General features: G+C 43.8%; 1 protein-coding gene and 1 long non-coding RNA gene across 5 annotated transcripts in view; one reads left to right on the top strand and one right to left on the bottom strand.

The window, feature by feature from the left end:
• The window catches only part of BABAM2 (BRISC and BRCA1 A complex member 2), a 451,290-nt gene that overhangs the window by 15,211 nt on the left and 413,925 nt on the right, over positions 1 to 22,154 (bottom strand). The window lies entirely within an intron of this gene.
• On the top strand, positions 12,905 to 15,767 carry LOC104668472. Its single transcript, XR_748830.1, has 3 exons — positions 12,905 to 13,087; positions 13,398 to 13,440; positions 13,887 to 15,767. It is a non-coding gene; the product is annotated as an uncharacterized LOC104668472 (long non-coding RNA).

Genomic DNA, 22,154 nt, shown 5'->3' with positions numbered 1-22,154 from the left:
TGGTGAGGAGTGGTATCTCTGTGAAGTGCTGTCACAGGGGAGGTGTCACCATCCCGCACAGTCAAACTGCGGACTTGGCATGGGGATCCTGAGCTGTGATTCTAGCTCTGCTTTTCTCTGCTGTGCCACTTTGGAGAAGCCACTTCACCGCCCTGTACCCCAGAGATGCCTCATCTGCAAAGTGAGGGGATGGTTTCTGAGGTCACTGCTCGGTCTAACATACTATTATCCATTACTATTATTTCTGCTTTGGTATTAATCCAGCCACTTTAGCCAGAGACAGTTTCTTAAGTGGAAGCAGTAGTTTAACAAATGACCTCTCCTGGTGCTTTGCTGGAGGGGTTCCCTCAAAAGCCTCCATAAGCATCATCAGAGGTGTTGCACAGGTCTGAGCCGTCTATCTCCCCTTTGTCTCCAGATCTGACTTAGGACCCCAAGAATGCTGGCCAGTATCCACCCTGCTCATGTTCCTTCCACCCTTCAAATCAGCAGACAACTAAACATTCACACATTCATGGGCCACTCCTGTGCTAGTCATGGGCTGGTTCCTGCAGGGGTAAGGGGCTGCATTTGGGCAGGGCCCTGGCCCTCAGGGCACACACAGTCGCTTGACTCCCAGAGCAGAGAGAGCTGCATGCTAACCCTGGATGAGAGTGGGGAGCTCTGCTTTCACAGCCACAGGCTGAGCCCTCCTTGGCCTGCCCCTTCTTACTGCTATTGCTTTGGAAGAACCGGAGCGAACTGCCTGCCTTGGGCTGGCTTTCTTTTCTGCTCAGAGCTGTGTGGGGGCATTAGCCAGCAGGCCAGACGTCTAGCCCCTTTAATGACAATAATGATAATTTACATTTATACAAGGCCTTTCATCGGGGGATTTTAATTGTATCACAAACAGTAATTAATTCCCCTTTGCGAGTCTGGCAGCCAGCTAAGCAGGAGCCCCTTTACTCTGCAGGTCAGGGGTGCTTTCCTGGGCCTGCAACATGCTGGGGGTCTCCCACCTACCTGACACCTCCCTACCCTCAAGGCCTGGCCTAAGCATCGGGGCCTGGGGCCGCCAACTACAGTCCATGACTGTTTGTCCTGCCCCTGAAGCTCCACAACATCAATTGCTGAGCCACTCATTTGGTGCTAACCAGAGAACCTTGCTATTGGGCGAGACCTCAGGATCTTGAGCAAGGCAGTAGCACTTCTGTGGGGTGATCCTCTGCCGCTGCCAGAATACCTTTCATGATGGAGAGCGCGTTGCTTAAAGGCGTCTCTAAGAGTTACAGGGTTCATCTCTCTCCGGAACTGGAATCTGTCCCCTCGAAACTTCTGCCCATGGGTGCCAGCTCTGCTCTCTGGAATGAAGCAATCCTACATAACTGTCTGGGGTTGCTGGTTGATGTTTCTGGTACATAAGTTGTCTACTTCTGTGGTCACCCTTGGGCGGAGCTTGGTGGCTTACACTTCACTGAAGTTCAGGGACACCTGTCAACTGAGTGGTAGGGGCAGCCGGAAGCTCCATTACTGGGGAGTGCCGAGCTTTCAATGCAGCACTTCAGACTACTCTGCCCCAGTCTCACTGGTATAAACACTGGAGGCTTCTGAGTTCATTTCACTGGGGCTGCACCTCAGTGACACAGAAGTACCCTCATTTTCTGTTGAATGACTGAATGAACAGCTTTCCTTCCTAAGGATCTATTATTCTTAAGTTCATGCAACCACTGTCAATTTTTGGAGACCAAGTCAGACAATAATTGATTTTGTTTTTTTCTTTTTTTAAACTCACTTTATCAGAATAAATATTTGGTGCTAAACTTGAGAAATAGAAGCATCAATGCTGAGTTGGGAACTGACCCAGGGCAAGGAACTCCACAATCCTCCTCCTCTCCAAGGAGTGAGAGGCAACGGTGGGGCAGAGGGGCAAATGAAATCCTTTGCTAAGTTTATTTTTAAAAAGCTAGATCTTCTGGGGAAACCAACACTCCCTAGAGTGATTTCTGGGTCCCTGCTGGTTTGCTTTTTGCCTGAAAAGACACCGGCCCTCCCTCTGCCAAGAGCACATTGTTTGAGTGAGATTTTTCTCACAGTGGCTTACCATGGAAGGAATTTTGAGCATGCATTAAAGGCTGTTGTTTTCCTAAAACCTGCGCAGTATGAACAAGAGGTTTGGCTAGTGGTGACACAGCCTCATTCTGCTTAGATTTCACACAATTCCTATCTGCCTAGAATTGGGGTGAGCATTTTTGGCTTGGGTTTGGCCTGGATCGTAGATCTGGGGGATGCTTGGGAAAAGAAACATGGGTTAGAGATGGAGCCTCCTGGTGTCATTCTGTGGCAAGGAGAACACGTGGCAATCATTCCCTATCTGATTAAGTGGGAAGAACATGGATTTTGGAGTAAGAGAAAACTGAATTCAAATGTGGATCTATTACTTACTAGCGGTGTGTCTGGAAAAGCCCCCGAGTCTCTCTTTCTCTCCAGTGACCCCACAGTAGTTGTTACGAGGCAACAGTGCCAGGCACATGGTAAGAACTCAAGCCTTGGTTTCCTTCCTGCCCAGCCCTCCACTGCCATCACATAGCTACAGACACACACACACTGACAACCTCCTGTTTCATGTTAACTCATCAAACAGTTACTGAACAGCTCTTATTAACAAGGGCCTGGATCTCCTGGGGACACTCTCCAACTAGTGTCTGGTACCAATAGGTATGTATGCAAAGTGAATTAACTAACTTGATATTTGCTATTTTATAGTTTATAATGTGCTTTCAAAATAATCTCATTTTAATCCAAGCAACAATTATGTGTATGAAATCGATCCCATTATTCTACTCCCCCTATATACATGAAGGAACAGGCTTGGAGAGGAGTAACTTGCTCAAGGCCAGGCACATGATAAAGGCAGAACAGGACTTGGAAGCTGCAAGCCTGTGTTCTGAAGACAGCACACTGCTAGCCCTGGAGGGTGTTCCTGCCTTCTGCAGCCACTGAGGGCTAAGGCTGAGGAGGAAGGGCACGGCTCTGGGTGCACCCGGGTTCCACTAGAAGGCACCCCACTGAGTGACGCTGCCAACCTATGCCTGGCCACAGCAGGCTGCAGCTAAATGTGAGGACATCACCATGGGCCCGGCGACGTGGAGCAGCTAAATGTGAGGACATCACCATGGGCCCGGCGACGTGGAGTAGTAAGTTTCTGAAACTGGAGACATTTGCCAGCAGTCAAGTTTCTTTCTCGCAGGCCCTGGGCTCCGGTCCTGCCCTGATGTGCACAGATGTTTCCAGGTTGACTTCACTGGGCTCCCACTGCCCTTCTCAGTGTGCATGACTGCACTGATATGCAGGTACTGTCCTTTACCTTCCCATCACATCCTTCTAGGTCACAGAGAAGAAGTGCTATGGGCGCCGGACTCTAACTGTTCCTTAGCAGGGTGCCCTGCACATGTCAGGGGCTCACAATAGGGACAAACTGCATTCCTTCTTGTTCCCGGTAGGCTCTTAAAACCAAGTAATGGGACAGGAAGCAGATATTGGTCCTGGGCTGTTGTCAGCTCACTGGCTCTTTCTTCCCACTCCTCTAGCCTCTGAGCTGCCGGGAACCGCTGACAGATGCGGAATTAAAAGGGTAGGACAGGAGTCTTTCAAAGTTTGCCCATATGGCTGGCCCAAATACGATTTCCAGCATGAATTGAGCGGTGGAAATCGGATCTGACCACAATGCTGCAGCACCCAGAGTTCATCAAAGTCCTCTCCAAGCCATTCTGACAACACTCCCTGCCAAGGGTGGGTGTCCCGAGGAATGCCGTCACTGCGCACACTGCGCAGCGGGGAACCCAGTGCCTCGGGAGTGAGGTCAGTTCCCCCACCGTGAGCCTGTCTATTCTGGACCTCTGAGCACATTTCCCTGTGCTGCAAGTGTATGGCCTTTGAGGTTGAACCGTGTGGAAAATCATGTGCACTCCTGGAGCTGAGCTGAAGCCGGCAGGAGGAGCCAGGCCTTGGGCTCTCCTGCGTAAGCACCTGGCCTATGGCATCTGCGGCCAGAGGACCAACTCTCTGCTCCCAGCATGGGGCACCAATCTGTCAGCCCTGACTCCAGCCACACTTGCCTTGCAGTGCTGCTGAAGGGCACAGGGATGAAGAGGTGTGCTGGTGGCTAGCCTAGTCCACTGTGTCCTCAAAGACCAAGGCCAAGCAGAGTTAACTTGCTGTTGCCCAGCTAGGCCCCTGAGGGGACCCCTCAGACTTCTAACATGCCAGGTACAAGGGGCGCAGGGGGCTGTGCATTTTTGGAAGTGCAGCTTCTGCCCCGCACAAAGGCATCAGGCCAAGAGAGCAAGTGGGGGCTGAAATTGAGCCTGTGCTCTGCATGCTAAGCTGTGTGCTCACCCAGGGACAGAGGCTCAGAGGGACAGCTTCTTCTTTACCTAAAGCTAACTCCACCAACCCAAAGTGGAGCCTTTTCTTAGTTTGCACAAAGGTTCTTATTGGCCAAGGTGACCCTGAGAAGACCATTCAGTTCTGTGTGTGGGGTTCCCTATCGCATATCTGGTGCACTAACATGGGTATGGGGAACTTCACTGGATGCAAATTCTATAAAGTAGAACCTTGTTTGGATGATTTTGGGAGAAGAAAGTGAAGATTTCTTCCTTCCTAATTTGCATTTTAAAAGGCATCTTCAGAACCCATTCTTGTTCTCCTGGCCACAGCCTACTGCACTACCCCACCGGTTACAGTTAATCTTTTCCATCCCATTGCTTAGGCTCAGAAATGAAGGCATACCCAGACAGCCCGGGGTGAGGTGGAGTTTGGACAGCCCTACAGGTTCTCCAGGACAGCATTTGGCTCCCTTTCCTGCCGTGTTTATCAAGCAGAAGAATCAGCATTCTCTTCCAGGCAAGTACAAATGGGTGTCCCACCTCAAACCATGCCACTGAATACAGTCAGACCTACACAGCTGGGATATCTTTTTTGCAAAACTGGTGGACACCATGCATAGCAGAGCCATTAGACCAATAAACAAATACAGACACACAGCAAAATAAACTCTGTAAAAATACAGCAAAATAAGCCCCGCCCTTTGTAAAGTTCAACAATCTCAAAGCATGCTTTGTTTTGCTAACTACTACAGGATGGAAAGAGGCCCTTTCCAGTTAGCCCCTATTCCAGGACCTCTTCCTAGTCAAGAATTGCCTCAAGTTCAAGAGCCATAGAATGCTGGATTTGAAAACCCTGGAGCTCATCTAGCTCAGGGATCAGCAAACTCTTCCTGTAAAGGACCAGATAATCAATATTTGCAGCTTCGCAGGCCATACCTGTCTTCTATTATAACAATTCAACTCTGGCCTTGGAGTGATAACAGCCAGAGATGATATGTAAATCAATGGGTGTGGCTGTATTGCAATAAAACTTTATTTATAAAACCAGGCAGCTGGCTAGCTTTGCCCTCAGGCTGTTGTTTGCCCATCCATTATCTAGTCCAGCCTTTCCTCGTACAGAGGAAAAGAGATGAGGTCACTCCTTCACAGTCACAGGGTCATTTGGAGGTCCACCCAAGACCAAGACCTGACTTTCAAGGCTTGGTGGGAGGAACAGAGATACTACTGCCAGCCTCAGAGCCACCAAGGCAGAGGCCAAAATGGCTGCTTGGATAACGAGAGATTGACTAACATGTCTAACTTCACCAGAGAGGACCAAAAAGCAGGTGGAAAATCACAAGTTAAAATCTATCCACAGATTAAATCTACAGGTTAAAATCAAATGGGACTGGAAAGACAACCTACATATCCAGCTCAGCCTGCAGAGATCTAACCATCGGTTACAGCCTCTAAGTGTATGCTGCTACTGTTCATTCATCAGTTAGACTCATGCACAATCTTAAAATGTCTCTGGTGAAGAAAAGGCTGGGAAACAGGAACTGGAAAGTCACTGGCACTTGTCTGTGAACAATATGAGAAGAAAACAGCAAATTCATGTTTTCCAGTCAGCAGCTAGTCAAACCTCTAACAGTACATAAGTGGTCAGAGAGGACAAGCCCTCTCATCCAGGGCTGAGAACAGGTTGTTTTGGCTGTCAAGCATTTTCAAAACAAGTTTTCTTGGTCTCATGACAGGTTGTGGCAAGAATAAGAAAATAAAAAGAGTGGAAGATCCCATGATCGCTGCCCTGGGCTTCCATGTGGGCTGGCCCTGCCTGCACAGTCAGGTTTGCCTTCAGTGTTCAGATAAAGCTGGTCTTAAGGTTAATACCACCTTGCCAGTGACACCATTGAACAAAGTGATTCCTCTAAGAACTCTCTGGCAGCCAGATAATTTTTCTAGTCTGGGAGGAATAGGTCAAAGTCACTCTTAAGCCCAAGGGTGCTACTCTGCTTGAACCTACGCCCTGCTTTGTTTTAATTTTTACCTCATGTTACGTGGATGAATTATTCCCCTGAAACCGAGGTGAAAAGCTATCTGCTCTGAATTGGATTTTTCCATCTCAACTGCAGGACACTTGGTCAGGGTGGGGCAAAGAAAGCAGTGAGGAGGCACTAATGGGGACAGCCATGAGTAGGCCGGTAGAGAAAGTGCCACTGGCTTCTAGCAGCAGTGGTCCTGCTCGCTTTTAGGAGATGCGGGTCAAAGCATAAAGCTGAGCATGGCAGTGCCGGAGGACACGCAGCCAAGCGGGGATCTGGGGGATACTCATCGGGTAATTCAGTGAAAATAACCAGAAATCAACCAACAAGGGTGCTGAGAATTCTCTGATCCCCTGAGCTATTATTGGAGAGCCGAAAGTAGTAGACAGACACCTAGATCTGAATTCAGACTCAAAATCTGTGACCTTGGGCAGATTTCTCCCTTGTTTCATTTCTAAAGTGAAGCAGCTGGATTATCTTTCTAGCTCCGATATCATGATCCTCAGATTGCCAGGGCACAGCGCACTGAGTCATTACCATCACGTGTGGATGGCTGTGTCAAGTCACTCACACACGTATCTCCCCACAAGGGACAACTCAAGTTCCCGCTGTGAGCGATGTTCCTGGAAGAAACCGGAAGAGGATGCTCTGCCCTGAGATGTGCTCGTATTCTATTAGACACATTCTCAGACCACAAAGTCTGTCTTCATTCTACCGATTGTCTGTGGGAATGTTCTAAGGAAAGCAAAGAAAATCCCCCCATAAAGCCTTTAAGTTGGAGGAGGGAAAGGCTGATGCATGTTCTTACCCAGACAGAGGGGGCTGAGGATATGTGAAGGTTGGGGCAAGACATTCTTCCTTGCTTCACCCCCACCCCCACCCCTATTCCCACCCCCCACTCCCATTCCCACCCCCACCCCCACTCCCACCCCCATTCCCACCCCCACTCCCACTCCAAAACATGCACAGTGGGACCCATCAGATTTGATGTCTCTGCTGAGGAAGTGATTGGAAGGCCCTGCTCAAAGTCTGTTGCGTGGAGCCTTTATCACCTGAGAGACAAGGCTAGCAGGCAGGTGAGCCTCCTTCCCCAAATATGGGGAACGGGTTTGTTCCAGCTGATTCCTGACCTGCCCCTCAATACAGGATGCCTAGTTAAATCTGAATGTCAGATAAATGACTTTTTAGTATAAGTATGTCCTAAATACTGCATGGGGCATACTCACGCTAAATTATTTGTTGTTTATTTGAAATTTAAGTGTAACTGGACATGTTGCATTTTTAATTGCTAAATCTGGCAATTCTAACTGAAGATCCAGAGTGGGATCTCTAAAAGCCCTGGGCACTGAGGTGGCAAAGAAGGGGTGAAAGAACCCAAGCCAAATACCCCTTTACAGTGTCCCACGAGTGCGACCCCTAGTTTTTAACTGTGTTTATTAATATTTCCAAGGCCAAGAAGGATCTATTATGATTTACATATCAACACCACAGCAGATCATTATACCAATATGCAATCTGTAAACTTACAAAAAACCTGGCTGGGTGAGGTTGCTTATGCCTGTAATCCCTGCACTTTGTGAGGTTGACATGGGAGGATTGATTGAGCCCAGGAGTTAAAGACCAGCCTGGGCAATATAGTGAGACTCCATCTCTAAAAAAAAAAGAAAACAAATTAGCCCAGTGCTGTTGTATGGACCTGCAACCCTGGTTACTTGGGAGGCTGAGGTGGGAGGATCACTTGAGCCCAGGAGTTCAAGTCTGCAGTGAGCTATGATTGCACCACCGTACTCCAGCCTGGCAACACAGTGAGACCCTGTCTCTATAAAGAAACAAACAAACAAACAACAAAACACAACACCACCACACACACAAAGAAATACCTTACTGCCTACAGAAAAAAAAAAAAAGATAAAATGTTTTAGCATGGTGAACACCAACAATATGCCAGGCGTTTTACAATCATTTCAGCATTTAACACAATCCTCTGTGAGAAAGTCAAGGCCCACAGAGATTCAAAAACCAACCAACCAACCAACCAACCCACCCACCCTACTAGAAAGTGGTTGAACAAGGACTTGAATTCCAGCCGGTCTGATTCCAGAGGGCATGTTCTCTGTACCCTGCATATCTCCTCTCCCCTCCCCTCTCCTGTCCCTCCCCGCTCCCCTCCCCTCTCCTCTCATTCCTCCCTTCCTTCCCTCCCTTTCTTCCTCTTTCCTTCCTTCCTTTCCTTTTTTTCTTTCTTTTTCTTTCTCTCTCCCCTTCTCTCTCTTTCCTTTCTTTTCCCTCCCTCCCTCCCTTCCTTATTTTCTCTTTTCTTTTCTTTTCTTTCCTGCCTTATCTACTGCTCTTGTCTTCAGCAGACACTGGCATACCTCCCGAAACCCCCATGCTTCCCATCTTCTGGGACTTTGTGCACTCTGTTTCCTCTGGAGGAGTGTCCTCCCCTCTCTGCACATCAAATCCTACCCAGCCTCCAATTTCAGCTTCCTAGGTCTCAGGAAACAGACATAACCTCTTCTCCTTGACTCCTAGTGCTCTTTCCCTGCACATTACCACCTTAAAGAGAAGAATCTATGTGCAATTCTCATCCCTCCTCTAGTTCACTGAAAGCAGGGACTGTATCTTACATATCACTTAACATCGTATCTAACACCTACTTTGAATTCAATAAACATTTGCTGAATGAATGAAGGGGAAAAGTGATCTAGGCTAGTGATCTGGGCAAAATCTAATTAAATGTTAGCCACTACAAATCCACACTGGGGCATGCCAAACCTGAGTGTCAACCAAGGCAAACAGCCTAAACCCTGCAGTTCTAAACAGAGAGCTGAGCTTAGCTGCCTGGTAAATTTGGGATAACTCAGACCATTAATCTGAGGAAAAGAGGTGGTGTAGTATGAAACCAACCTAAAAGCTGGGAAAGCCAAGGTATATGCTCAGTTCCTACACTAAGTTACTCTGTGACCTTGAATACGTCACTTCCTTTTGCAGGGCCTCAACTTCATTATCTGTGAAACAGGTGTAATAGCAGGACCTAGCTCATAGGGTTGTTACGAGAATTACAGAAATTAAAAAACATAAAGCACTTAGAGCTATGCTGGTGTATTGTAATTATTCAATACATTTTAAAATTATTATTGTCTATAAGGCAATCAGGAGAGATTGGGTATCCCATCATTTATTTTGAGAAAATATGTGGTCTTGCCTTTATATGCATGTTCCTGTAATGCTCACTTTTCTGGATACCTGGAATAATGACAGTTTAAGGCTTATCCAGTCCACCAAATGATCAATAATGCAAAACTGGGGTTTTCTACATTTTGATTTTGATTGTTAGAAGAACTACATAGCTTCCCGCTTTGCCATTTGGACTGTACTCAGTCTACTGAGTAGTTAATGCCATGGACAGCCTCACTGTCAGAATGTAATCTCAAGCAGTGATGGACCATTCCAGAAATCAATCAGCAGGCTTTGAGTTGGTGCTCTTCAAAATGTGTGTGTGTGTGTTAGTCTTCAGTGCTTTGTACATATTCTGTATATAGTGAGCTCTTACACGTTTGCTGAAGAGATTGAGAAGTAACTTAACTGCAGCTACACACAGACTGTAGGCTTACTAGCTGCTTCTGGATCAACTTGAGGAAACCACTGTTCTGCCCAATTCTCACAATCATGGCTGCTGTAAAGCCTGTTCTTCCAAGAGCCAAGGCCCTGCCCACCCATGGCACACAAGGAGACAAACTACTTTTTTTCCTCAGAAGTGACTTTGGATTACAGACTACCCTAGCTCACCCCCACCCCACTTCTGCTTTCTTGGCATAGATTTTCCATTAGGCATGACTAAGTGCCAGGGGTTCTGTCTGTCTGGGAAAATAGGAGTCACTGGAATTTTCTGTCCTCTTCTCAATGTGCAGCCTCCCTGCTGCTTTGGAGGCAGCAGTAAAGTGATGTCTTTCCTTTGGCATGTTCCATTACAATACTCCTTCTTCTCTTTTGCCCATAGACGCTAGTAATAAGTTTGGCCACAGGAGCATGTTACCTTCTCTTAAAAGTACTTGGTTTTTAGACTCTCAGCAGAGCTATTGCTGCTCACAAACACCCTGGGTTTTCCTCATGGACACAGAGGCCTTCAGCCTCCTGGGTGAGCCACTAGGAAGAAGGTGCCCATGTCAGGCCACTCCATGGTAGGTGGATGGGTACATACATGGTACAGGCTAAACTCCTGCCCTTGACAGCTCTCTGCTGTTCCTGTGAGCAAGGGAGCAGGAAAGAGGGGAAAGGTAGGAGGTCAGAGGTGGCTTGGGCTAGGCTTTGGACCAGTAATCAGGGGCATAAGGTTCTAATCTTGGTACTGTATGCCTTGCACAAATTCTTCTAGGAAATGAAAATGATGAACTGAAAGTCAACTCTAGGCCAATCGCCCTGCTTAAAGGTCTATATCGATTATTTCATTGAATGTCTGTCACAATGGTTAACGTTTACCATATTTAGACCTGGCTGCACGACATGATCTCGAAGGTTCCTTCCACGTTCCATGTTCTGTGGCTGGCCCCCACTGTCACACTTAGCTTCCTAGGGTGCATTCCTGCTTAGTCACCCAACTTATCTCTGCTGTTGGTTGTGGATTTTGCAGGACAGTGGAGTAGAGGTAACTGCCCCAGTGAGTTTTCTAAATTTTGGTTTTGATTTTTAGAAGAACTATATAACTTCCTGCTTTGCAATTCTGAGTTGTACTGTCTTCTGAGTAGTTAATGCCATGGATATAGCCTCATTGTCAGAATGGAATCTCCAAGAGTGATAGACCATTCCAGAAATCAATCAGTAGGCTTTGAGTTGGAGCTCTTCAAAATATGTGTGTGTACGTGTGTGTGGTAGACTCCAGTGCTTTGTACATATTCTGTATATAGTGAGCTGGATGGTACCTGCCTCCTATTTTTGCTCACCTCTGTAAATCCTCTACTTTAATAAGGCATGAATCTAGTTCATTTTCACAGGTGGCCCTTGTTCTGAATGATCTGACAAAAGACAAGACAGAATCTTGTTTCTGCAGAAGCAAGGCCTCTGCTTGTCATTATGATATGCATACAATGGACAATCCTGACTGTTCGTTGATGCTTCCCTTTTTTCTAGAATTCATGCCTTAATGAGAAGTGAGAGAAACAAGCGGCTTGGCCCTCCTGCCTTGGCTGGACTCCACAACACACATGACAGCCCTGAGCAGCCCTGGCGGCACCTGTCAGAAACTAACACACACATCTGAACAGTCAAGCCTAATTCCCAAGAAGCTGTTTTAACTTGACATCTGAAAATGCATTGCATCTAGAATTATTTTACTGGGTGTGTGTTCAGGGCATATGTGTGCACGTTCTGCAACTGAAGTGTTCTATAAATATCAGATATGAGCTGTACAAAAAAGTATCACGTACATGATGTACTTAATTCCATTTAGTAATGTTTTCAATTTGTGTCTGACCTCTGGCAACAGAGATGGAAGTTTCTCAACATGAATAAAAAAGTATGCTCAGCTACCTTAAACAATTTTCACTTAAAATTCCAGAAATATATTAGAGCTTAGTGATTACCAGGTGGGTACTAGCCCAGTACTTTCAGAGGAGGGTACTGAAATCCAGAAAGGTGACATGTCTTTCCCATGATCGCACAGGAAATTAATAATGGTCCCTAGATGAGACTCAGGTCACTTGACTCCCAGGCCATTATCCTTTGCTTTTTTTTGACTTACTGTATGTTTCTTCCCCCAACTGTTCAAAAGGAACTCTGATTCCATTAATAGCGTATGTTCCTACTATGATTTATTAGAAAAATCCCAAACCAGCTCCTCTACCCTTTCCTTTCTGACTCTATAGGGCATCTGTCTATTTTTCCAGGAAAGAGAATACGTGACCCTAACTCACAAGCAAGGAAGTCGCTGTCCTTGGTGATCCCAAACACTTCCCCAGTGGCTGGCGGGGTAATTGGAACCCAAGCCTGAACACTCAATTGTTCCTGAACGGGCACAACTAAGTTAATTTTCCCGACAAAGATGTGCTGACCTTCCAGTTGCTTTTTTTTTTTTTTTTTTTTAAATTTTTTATTTTTGAGACAGGGTCTTGCTCTGTCACCCTGGCAGAAGTGCAGTGGCATGATCTTGGCTCACTGCAAGCTCTGCCTCCGTGGTTCAAGTGATTCTCCTGCCTCAGTCTCCTGAGTAGCTGGGATTACAGGCGTCCACCATCATGCCTGGCTAATTTTTGTATTTTTAGTAGAGACGGGGTTTCACCATGTAGCCCAGGCTGGTCTTGAATTCCTGACCTAAGGTGATCCACCTGCCTCGGCCTCCCAAAGTACTGGGGTTACAGGCGTGAGTGACCACGCCCAGCCCAGTTACTCTTTCTCTGTGACTATCCTGATAAGCGGAGTTCAGCGTAGCTTCTTCTGGCTCGTGTGACTGAAGCCAGAACAAAAGCCCTAACTGTTTTCCACTGAGAAAGCAGGATGAACAGGGGTGCAGTTTTTAAAACAGCTCTCAGAGAAGCTTCCAGGGGAACCAAAGGAATACAGATGCAGGGCCTAGGAAGAGATGGCCTGAGGGGACCTGCAGAAGGGATTTACCTGCTGCCCCTCCCCCAGGGGAGCCAGGAGGCTCAGCTGGGCTGTAAACACTCTGTGCCTGGTGCAGCCTGGTCTGCACAGGCTGAGAGGATGGTGAGTGGCTTCCTCTGGGATGAGGGCCGTATTAGCAGTAATTGATGGCCAGGCTTTTTAATGGAGCTTATCATTTCACTGCAACAGATGTCAGGTTCTAATAAATAACACGTTCTCACTGACCTACGCAATGTGGAGAGGATGCCTGGATGTCAGGCAGAGCTCGATTCCTCCCCATCTCTGTTGCTCTCTCTTCTGTAAGGAAAAACAAACCAAACCCCTTTAAGATACTTTTCAAAGGGATTCTCTTTGAGAGTTCAAGGATCCAATAATTCCATGTTATTTAGATGATTTGCTTTGCTCTTCACAGCTCTACTTCTAAACCCCATGAGGAAAAGGCCCAGGAGGGACTGGTGAGCTTGCTCATGCGGGAACCCAGTCCAGCGTAGCTGGGACTACAGGCACCCGCACCACGCCTGGCTAATTTTTTTGTATTTTCAGTAGAGATGGAGTTTCACTGTGTTAGCCAGGATGGTCTCAATCTCCTGACCTCCTGATCTGCCCACCTCCGCCTCCCAAAGTGTAGGGATTACAGGTGTGAGCCTTTTTTAATTTTTTTAAAGTAATGTTGGGTTTTACGTAGACTAAGCAAGGATGGAATTGGAATTTTTCCACTTTTCAGCTGGTTGTGCTGGTACCAAGAAGATACAACCACAGGGGATGACAGTCCATTAATGGGGTGGCCTTAAACTTTGGGAGCTAGCCAAGTCACCGAGGTTAAGGGACTGTTTACTGGGGTACATATGATGGTATCAATATTGACTCTGTTTTTAATTTAAAAATCTCCGTTTTTCTCTAGGGATGTTGCTGCTGATAGCTAAAAATGATCAAATTCTTACCATATACTAGACCTTATGCTGGACAATTCACTGACATTATCCCATGTAGTAGGCAGAATTCTAACATGACCCCCAAGATTCTCCATCCTCTGTGTAATCCCCAGGATTGTGAATATGATGGATTTCATTCTGGTAAACAGGTTTTGTTATATGGCACAGATGACTTTAAGATGGGTAGCCCTTAAATCTGTGACTAGCAGAAGAGACAAGAAGGCACATATTCAAAATATAAGAGGGATCTGATGCACCACTACTGGCTTGAAAATGGAGGGGACCACATGGCAGAGGACGCACGCAGCCTCTAGTTGCTGAGGGTGGTCTCCAGTTGACGGTGGCAAGGTAACAGGGGCCTCAGTCCTACAACCACAAGGAACTGAACTCTGCCAACATACTGAAAGAGCCTGAAGGAGAAGCATAAGCTTCAGGGGTGAGATCGCAGCCCCAGACAAAGCCTTGATTTTAGTTGCCTAAAACCCTGAACCGAGAACCCAGGCATCTTGTGCAGGACTCCTAACCCACAGAAACTGTGAGATTAATAATTAGGGGTGTTTTAAAAGAGTTAATTTATGATAATTTTAAAATTAGCAACACAGAAAATCATACACCCCAGGTGATACCCATCATAACCCTCTGAAGTAGGCTTCACCATTTTAGAGACAAGGAAACAAAGACTCAGGGAAATTAGGAATTTGCCCAAAGTCACAGAGCCTGTGAGTGGCAGAGACAGGTTTAAACCCAGCTATGTCTTGACTTTATGGTCAGTGCTCTTCATTGCCTCATGCATTTCCTCTCTGTATGAGGAGAGAGCCTCAGACACATGGTAAAAAGAGTATGGAACTGTTTCTGTCTGCCTGAGTGTGGATGTGCAGAAGGGTCAGAGGACCTATGTTTTTGTTTTGGTTTTAAATGGTGAAAAGATATATATTTAGAATTAACTAGCTGGATTCAGTTTAGATGATCCCAATATGCCTTGTTCTCTCCATCAGGCCTGATCAGGGTGTTGGCTTTGGCCACATCAGTGTCACTGAGCTTCTTCACAGCCTGTTTGATCTGGTGCTTGTGGGTTTTGACATCCACAATGGGACCCAAGTTGTGTTGTTGTCTTCTATCTTCTTCACGGCTGACTCAGTGCTTGGGGAACCTGATGATGAATTATTGCTCAAGCTTGCTTCTCCTGGGAGTGCTTTTCCAAGGATATTTCAGCTGCCTCCAGAGCCACACTGTCTTGGGCCACCGGAAGGTGGGTCATGTGTGGATCGGATCTTCTTTTTGTGGCTGTGGACATCTTTAAGCACTGCCTTCCTGGCCTTCAAAGCGTTTGCTTTGGATTCAGCTTTGGGAGGGCAAGAACTTCTTTTTTCACTTTTGGTGCCATCATGTGAAAATGAGGACCTATGTTGAACCCTCACTCCTCTAGAAGCCAGCTGTGTGCCCTTGGGCAAGTCAATTAATCACTCTGAGCCTCAGTTGTTGTAATCTGTATGAGGCGTACTAAGAATTTCTGCATTACAACCCTTGAAGGGCTGCAGTTGATGATCCCATAAAAGTGTGTGAGGGCCACTGTGAAAGAAGTCCATAGGGCAGATAGAGGCACCTGGATGTCATGTAGGTATCATTTTCTTTTCTTGATGACTGCCAATTTCAATATCCTCTGCCTATAAGTTGGATATAATCACTTTGATGGCTTGTTTGGAAGTCATTTTAAATAGTTTTTTTTTTTTTTGGAGAGGAAATGATTCTTTATTACATTTATTGAAAAACTACAGAATAAGATGGAATGTAATTTTTTTTCTTGAATTCTTTAAAAGGTAGTTGACTATTAAAAGCCAAAGTAATAACAACGTATTGTGGAATTCATAAAATACGAAGACTGAAAGTGTGTGAATATGATAGCACAAAGGTAAATAGAAGGTATACAGATGACTTCACTGTTTATACAGGAAGCATTATAATATTAATTCATGGTAGGCTGTGATAAGTTAAGGGTGTATTTTTAGTGTATAAATGACTAAAATACACAAGGAAATATAGCTAACACACCAACAGAAGAGAAAATGGTAAACTAAAAAATACTTGAATAAACTGAAAGAATACAGGAAGAAAAGAACAGTGGAATAAAAACCCCCCCAAACCGAAAATACGAATAGCAAGACTGTAGGGCTTAAACCCAGTAAGCTTATTATTTATATTACATGTATAAATAAACGAAATACTCCAGTTAAGGCCAGGTGCAGTGGCTCATGCCTGTAAGCCCAGCATTTTGGGAGGCCAAGGTTGGTGGATCACTTGAGGTCAGGAGTTTGAGACCAGCCTGGCCAATATGGCAAAACCCCGTCTCTACTAAAAATACAAAAAATAGCCAGGTGTGGTGGTGTGTGCCTATAGTCCCAGCTACTCGAGAGGCTGAAGCAGCAGAATCACTTGAACCTGGGAGTCGGAGGTTGCAGTGAGCCAAGATCAAAACACTGCACTCTGGCCTGGGTGACAGAATAAGACTCTGCCTCAAAAAAAAAAAAAAAAAAAAAAAAGGCCGGGCACAGTGGCTCATTCATGCATCTAATCCCAGTACTTTGGGTGGTCGAGGCAGGTGGATCACGAGGTTAGGAGTTCGAGACCAGCCTGGCCAACATGGTGAAACCCCGTCTCTACTAAAAATACAAAAATTAGCCAGGTGATAGTGGCGTGAGCCTGTAATCCCAGCTAATCAGGAGGCTGAGGCAAGGGAATTGCTTGAACCCAGGAGGCGGAGGTTGCCATGAGTGGAGGTTGTGTTGAGCCGAGGTCACGCCACTGCATTCCAGTCTGGGCGACAGAGTGAGACTCTATCTCAAAAAAAAAAAAAAAAAAAAAAAAAAAAAGAAATACACCAATTAAAAGGTAGACATGTTAAGACTAGATTAAAAAAACCCAAGGTCTACAAAAGGTTTTCTTCAAATATAAAGACACAGATAGGATAAAGAAAGGATGAAAAAAATATATACCATGCAAAAAATACACAGAAGAAAGCTGGTGTAACAATTTTAATATCAAATGAAGCAGATTTCAAGTCAAAGAATAATGCCAGAAATAAAGAGTCATCTCATAATGATAGAAGGACGAATTTATTAAGAAGACCTAACAATTCTAAATATGTATCTAAAAATAAACTTTTAAGAAAAAAGCAAAAATTAGCAGAACTAAGGGGAGAAACAGACAAATCCGAAACCCCACAGGTGAAAATATTAATACCTCATTTTAATAACTGATATAATAGACATAAAAAACCAGTAAAGAGCTAAAAGATTTGAATAACACTAACAAGTAATTTAACTTAGTTAATGTATATATAGAACACTATACTCCAAAACTGCAGGACACACATTCTTTTCAGGTTTACATGGAATATTTATCAAGATAGACCACATGCTGGTCTACAAAACAATTCTCAACAAATTCCAAAGGCTTGAAATCATACAGGTTATGATCTCTGACCAAAATCAAATTAAATTATAAATCAATAACAATAAGATATTTAGAAAAATCTTTCTAAACACTTGAAATTCAAGAAGCACAATTATAAATAAGCCATGGTTCAAGAAGAAATCACAAGGGAAATCAGAAAATATTTCTAATAAAATAATAATGAAAAACAACATACAAAACTTTGTGGAATGCAGCTTAAGCAATCCGTAGAGAGTAATTTTATATTCAAAAAATAAAAAGGATTAAAATCAGTGACCTAAGCTTCTACTCTAAGAAACTTGAAAAGGAAGACATTAGAAACCGTGTACTGCCAAATCACTTTGACAACTTAGACATGATGGATCAATTTCTTATTTAAAAACCTAGCTTGCTAAAATGAACACAAGAAGAAATACAACAATCTGAATATCCCTGCATTTAGTAAAGACACTAAGTATTTTTCGCACAAAGGAAACCCTACCAAACATTTGGAAAGAAATAATACTAAATCTGCACAAACTCTTTCAGAAAACAAGGAAGAAATCTGCACAAACTCTTTCAGAAAACAAGGGAAGAAGGAATACTTTCCAGTTTATTTAATGAAGCCAGCATAGTACTGATACCAAAGACCTGACAAGGACAAACATGAGAAAAGAAATTTTAGACCAATATTATTCATAAATGTAGATGTAAAAATCTTAAAATTTTAGCAAATCAAATTTAATAATATAAAAAAGGATAAAATCATGACTGAGAAGGGTTTATCTTTGGAATGCAAGGTTGGTTCAACAAGCAAAAACTAAATAATGTAATTCACACTAACAGAATAAAGAAAAAGCACACGATTATGTCAATGTCAAAAGATGCAGCAAAAGCAATCTATAGAATTCAACACCCATTCACGATAAAAAAAAAAACCTCTTAGCAAAGTAGTAACACAAGAATTTCTTTAATCTGATAAAGACATCTATGTAAAACCTCAACATCAACCTTAATAGAGAAACATACAGCTAGATTCTGCTCTTATCACTTATGTAAAAAATTGTACTGGAGATCCTATTCAGTGCAAGTAGGTGGAAAAAGAAATAGAAAAACACAAAGATTGGAAAGAAAGAAGTAAAGCTGTTAGCATAAGGGGTGACTATTTATGTAAGAAATTATAGGCTGGGTGTGGTGGCTCATGCCTGTAATCCTAGCACTTTGGGAGGTCAAGGCAAGTGGATTGCCAGAGCTCAGAGTTTGACACCAGTCTGGGCAATATGGTAAAACTCCATCTCTACTAAAAAAAAAATACAAAAAATTAGCCTGGTGTGGCAGCATGTGCCTGTAGTCCCAGCCACTCAGGAGGCTGAGGCAGGAGAATTGCTAGAACCTGGGAGGCGGAGGTTGCAGTGGGCCAAGATCACGCCACTGCACTCCAGACTGGGTGACAGAGTGAGACTCCGTCTCCAAAAAAAGAAAAAAGAAATGATAAGAAATCTATAAAAAAACGATCAGACTTTAGTAGTAATAAGTGAATTTAGCAATGTCACAGGATGCCATGTCAATATAGAAAAATCATTTGTATTCCTATATGCCAGCAACAAACGACTAGAAAATATTTTTTAATTTTATGTTTGTATTTTTATATATTTATAAATATTTTATATTTATATTTTTATATAATTTACAATAAAAGCAAAAACAGGTGGAGCGCAGTGACTCATGCCTGTAATGCCGTCACTTCGGGAGGCCAAGGCAGGTGGATTGCTTGAGGCCAGGAGTTCGAGACCAGCCTGGCCAACATGCCGAAACCCTGTCTGTACTAAAAATACAAAAATCGGCTGGGCATAATGGCTCATGCCTGTAATCCCAGCACTTTGGGAGGCTGAGGCAGGTGGATCACCTGAAGTCAGGAGTTTGAAACCAGCCTGGCCAACATGGTGAAACCCCATCTCTACTAAAAATACAAAAACTAGACGGGCGTGGTGGTGGGTGCCTGAAATCCCAGCTACTAGGGAGGCTGAGGCAGGACAATTGCTTGAACCTGGGAGTTAGAGGTTGTGGTGGGCCAAGATCGTGCCATTGCACTCCAGCCTGGGTGACAAGAGCGAAACTCTGTCTCAAAAAAATAAAATATAAAAATACAAAAATTAGCTGGGCGTGGTGGCACATGTCTGTAGTCCTGGGTACTCGGGAGGCTGAGGCACAAGAATCTCTTGAATCTGGGAGGCGGAGTTTGCAGTGAGCCAAGATTGTGCCACGGTACTCCAGCCTGGGCAACAGAGCAAGACTCTGTCTCAAAAAAAAGGGAAAACATGTAAAAATATTTCAAGACTTCTACATTGAAATATTTTAAAAATTTCTGAGAAACTAAAACCATGTTCATTGATTCAGTATTATAAAAGATTCAGTATTATAAAAATGTCAATTCTTCCCTTGTTGATCAGCAGGCTTTTATGGGGGGTGGTGGGGTGGGGAGAGGTGAGAATTGGCAAACTAATTCTAAAAGATATATGAAAATAAAAAATAAATAAATTCTGTTCTTTATGAAAAAAAAAAAGATATATGAAAATGCAAAGGACCTAGAAAAGCCAAAACAATCTTTAAAAAGAACAAGCTTGGATACCTTTCCTGATTTCAAGAAATATTGGTATACAAACCTATCAATGGAACAGAATAGAGTATCCAGAAATAGATCCACTCACATGTGGTCAGTTGCCTTTTGACAAAGATGTAAAGGTAATTCAATAGGGAAATAAAAGTATTTTCAACAAATGGTGTTGTAATAACTGGATACATATGAACAAAAAATTAACCTTGGCATCTACCTCATATCACATACAAAAACTAGTCTGAGATGGATCACACGCCTATGTGCCAAAACAAAAGCTTCCAGAAGACAACACAGGAGAATTTCTTCATGATCTTCTAGTAGGCTAATAATTTTGAGTACACAAAGAGCATTAACAAAAAAAACAGATTTCATTAAAAAGATGAAGATTTCTTGCTCATCAAAAGACACTCTTAAGAAAATGAAATGGGCCAGGAATAGTGGCTCACGCCTGTAATCCCAAGACTTTGGGAGGCCGTGGCGGGAGGATCAAGGATCACTTGAGCCCAGGGTTCAAGACCAGCCTGGGCGACATAGTGAAACCTTGTCTCTCTTAAAAAAAGGAAAAATAAAATGAAATGGCAAGTCACAGATTGAGAGACGATACTCATAATAAATATATCTGACAAATATATAAAGAAACTCGTATATACAACTCATTAATAAAACGACTAACAACCAAATTAAAAATAGGCAAGATTTGAACAGATATTTCATGAAAGAAGATAAACCAATAAGCACATGCCAAGATGCTCAACATCATTCATCACCAGGAAATGTAAATTAAAAATATGAGATATGACTTATCCTCTCTAGAATGGTTCAATTTAAAAAGACTGACAATACAAAGTGTTGGTGAGAATGTGAAGCAACTGGAACCCTGGCATACTGCTGATGGGAGGGTAAACTGATACCACTTTAAAAAAGCTTGTCACCTTCTTATAAAGTTAATCACATATGTACTCCCACTCCCAGGTATTTACCTGAAGAAAGGAAAACATATGTCTATAAAAAGGCTTCGTCATAGCAGCTCTATTAATAAAATCCCCAACCTGGAAACAACACAAATATCTACACATGGGTGAATGGATGAATACATTAGGCTATATTCATATAATGGACTATTACTCAGCAGTAAAAAAGAAATGCCGTAACAGATAAATACATAAATATCTATATATCTATATATATATATTTTTTTGAGACAGAGTCTCACTCTGTCACCCAGGGTGGAGTGCAGTGGCGCGATCTCGGCTCACTGCAACCTCCGCCTCCTGGGTTCAACAGATTCTCCTGCTTCAGCCTCCGGAGTAGCTGGGATGATAGGTGTGTGCCACTATGCCCAGCTAATTTTTGTATTTTTAGTAGAGATGGGGTTTTGCCATGTTGGCCAGATTGTTCTCAAACTTCCTACCTCAGGCGATCTGTCCGCTTCAGTCCCCGCAAAGTGCTGGGATTAGAGACGTGAGCTACCACGCCCAGCCACCATAACAGATCAATCTTAAACAATTATGTTGAATGAAATGAATATAAATTTCATTGATCTGTATTATTTCATTTAGAAGTATCTAAAAGGAAAAAATAAGACATGATGATACAGAACAATAGTTGCCTTGAGAGTGAAGAGACTATTTGGAAAGAGGTTATAAGGTAACTTTGTCAAAACTTTTCAAAAGATATGCTTAAAACCTGTCCACTCCATTGTATGTAAATTATACTGCAATTTTTAAAAAAGATACATATGCAAAGCCATTTCCTTCAAAGTACTCATGGTTTGGTTAAGGAAACAAAACATATATGAAGATGTGCAGAACTAAAAGAAAATACCAAAGAGATTCCAAAGCAGTATGTGATTAGAGTCAAAGGAGACTGGGAGGAGGGGAGAGAGCTGCCGGCAAAGTAGAGAGGATGGGAAAACCCACATGGGAGGTTGGATATGTGTCTATCTGAGGGGGCAGAAAGAGGGTGGGAGCAAAGGTGCTGAGTCACACAGCAGAAGCTAAAACCCATGGTCCTCCACGTGTTAACTTGTTGGTCTTTCATAGCAAGTTCATCCAACAGGGAGTACAGTCCTGTTTTAGGAATGAGGTTCAGAGAGGTTAAGAGCTCTGCCCAAGACCACAGAGCTTGCAGGATTAGACTTTGCAACAGCAACTGGGGCATGCATGACCCCAAAGCCTGTGCTCACCCTGTA

This window comes from Rhinopithecus roxellana, chromosome 17 (assembly GCF_007565055.1).
Source record: "Rhinopithecus roxellana isolate Shanxi Qingling chromosome 17, ASM756505v1, whole genome shotgun sequence".
Lineage (NCBI taxonomy): Eukaryota > Metazoa > Chordata > Mammalia > Primates > Cercopithecidae > Rhinopithecus > Rhinopithecus roxellana.
The sequence above is the reverse complement of the archived record's forward strand: the minus strand, read 5'-3'. Positions and strand labels throughout refer to the sequence as shown.